A 2690-nucleotide genomic window follows, 5' to 3' on the forward strand; every position below is an offset into this window, starting at 1 on the left:
GCCCGAGCTGCGTTGGATGCCACCCCACTGTGAACATGCTTCATCCCCATCCTCCTCCTCATCCTCCTCCTCCTCCAGTAGTGGGCCCTGGCTGGCCAAATTTGTACCTGGCCTCTGCTGTTGCAAAAATCCTCTTTCTGAGTCACTTCTAAAAGATTGGCCTGAAAGTGTTAGAGATGACCCCTCTTCCTCCTCCTCGTCCGTGGCCACATTCTCTTCCATCATCGCCCTAAGTGTTTTCCTTCTGGCGACTACTGGGACCTGAGGTAGTAGGTTCAGTAGGACGTGTAGCTGTGGAAGAATGGCCACGTCCTCTCCCTGCACTAAAGGCTCCACCAACACCAACACCAACACCACCACCACCACCACGACCATGACAGCGTCCCTTATTAGATGTTTGCCTCATAGTTAGCGTTCACCAAGCAAAGTAAAAAGTGGTATTTGTGGCCTAAATTTCACAGTAACTTATGCACGTCTAATCCCAGATGTGCAGTATATCAGTTTTTTTAACCCCAGTAAGCAAAAAGCCGTATTTATGGCCTAAATTTTACAGTAACTTATGCATGTCTAATCCCAGATGTGCAGTATATCAGAGGGTTTTTTAACCCCAGTAAGCAAAAAGCCGTATTCGTGGCCTAAATTTCACAGTAACCTATGCACCTCTAATCCCAGATGTGCAGTATATCAGAGGGTTTTTTAACCCCAGTAAGCAAAAGCCATATTTGTGGCCTAAAATGAACAGTCCCTTATACACCTATAATCCTAGATGTGCACTATATGAAACAGAGGTTTTTTTTTCCCCCAGTATGCCCCAGTATGCCAAAGCCGTATTTCTGGCCTAAATGTGACACTCAGTTATGCACCTATAATCCTAGATGTGCACTATATGAAACAAATGTTTTTTTTTCACCCCAGTATGCCCCAGTATGAGAAAGACGTATTTCTGGCCTAAATTTCACTTATGCCGTGAGTACTTTTTTTTTTTTAACCCCAGTGTCTCAAAGCAGTATTTCTGGACTTGCAGACATGCAGATATCCTGTGCTGGTGCACTATCGTTGCATAAAATGGCTGCCGATTATGTATTGATATTGACTAACTGAAGGAAAAAAAGTTTGTTTTCAGTAGTAGTTGGCTCAGGGCAGGCTTAAAACAATTGTGCACTGCACCCACAAAACACATTTGCTGTAGATCGCTGAGTAAGGAAGCAGTTCTTTATAAGATTCCTCCCTGATCTCTCCCTCACAGCAGCTGCAGCCTATCCCTACACTAATCCGAGCAGAGTGATGGGCGGTGCTACTTGACTCCAGCTTAAATAGAGGCTGGGTCACATGCTGAAGTTGGCCAATCACAGCCATGCCAATAGTAGGCATGGCTGTGATAGCCTTTTGGGGCAAGTAGTATGATGCTTGTTGATTGGCTGCTTTGCAGCCTTTCAAAAAGCACCCTAAAAATTGCAGAACACCGAACCTGAACCCGAACCTTTACATAAGTGCCGAAAAACCTAAAGTTCGGTACGAACCCGAACTTTACAGTTCGGGTTCGCTCAACTCTAGTTAGAAATGTATGGAAACACCACCAAAATGGTTTGGAAACAACATGGGCAGGACATCTGGATGCATCTTGGACTCCTATTACCTATGACATACAATAGACAACCACACAAAGGCTATATGCCAAAAGCTGGGTATGTGCAAGCCAACAATCTATCCATGAGACAGATACAGTCAGCACACCTTACAATGGCAGTCTTGTGCACTATGAAACATTCAAAACCAGCTCTCATCTGATTGAGAGCCAGTAAGCCTCAAAGTTGCTTCATATATGTTGGATGGCTTGGGTGGACCTGCACACCTAGATCATTATCATTAGGGTAACAAAAAGTTTTCTGATTGTCCTAACATAATATTCAATAACCTTTCTGTACAGTTATTGCTTCTCGGCCTTTTGGCTAAGATCAAGTGTAGTATCGAGAGGTATTGCACTGGTCTTGGCCAGAGGTGCCCCGGGTACCCGGACCCTCGGCCTCTGGCGGAAGCTGTAGTTCATAGCTGCAGTGGAAGCCAGTGCTGCTATTGGGGGGACGGCTTAGTCCCGGGGCAACGAGAGGCGATCACCCCCCTGCCACCGCACATAGCTGCGGGGGGCAGTTCAGAGGATTGGCAATAAAGATCCTGAAATCGAGGTCCAGTGGAAGGCTTGAAAATGGATTTTGCAAAGAAAAAGAATTGCTTGAGGTTCATATGCAAAGAAGATCCTGTGAGAGCCTGGGATGAAAGCTACATTTTGGAACTATTGGAAGAATATGGAGGCATTGGAAAGGACGCAATTTTCTGCATGCAAAGAAACAGTAAGAGGAAAACGTTTGATGTGACTTTAGTATCTGAAAAGTATTGTTTGGATTTCTTTACTGCCTGGAATAGAGTGTCTAGCTTGGTTCCAGAGGTTGAAGTCATGGTTTCCGGTATTGGTATGGCACAGAAGTTGGTGGTTGAAATGGAGGATCCATTCATGGAGATAGATGAGATCAAAGAATTTCTAGAGAGTGTGGGATTTATTGTAAAGTATGAGAAGAAGTTTTTGAATGATGTAGGAATCTGGAATGGAAAAATAAGATTTTTTGTTTGGTTAAAAGAAGGAAGAGAAGAGTTTTGTGCAGGAAGAATAAGTATAAACAAGAAAAGTGTTTTTT

General features: G+C 44.1%; 1 pseudogene; it reads left to right on the plus strand.

Annotated features, from left to right (window-relative positions):
* Positions 1-1929: 1929 nt before the first annotated feature.
* Positions 1930-2072, plus strand: LOC122925220 (annotated as a pseudogene).
* The last annotated feature ends 618 nt before the right edge of the window (positions 2073-2690 follow it).

This window comes from Bufo gargarizans, chromosome 1, assembly GCF_014858855.1.
Source record: "Bufo gargarizans isolate SCDJY-AF-19 chromosome 1, ASM1485885v1, whole genome shotgun sequence".
Taxonomy (NCBI): Eukaryota; Metazoa; Chordata; class Amphibia; order Anura; family Bufonidae; genus Bufo; species Bufo gargarizans.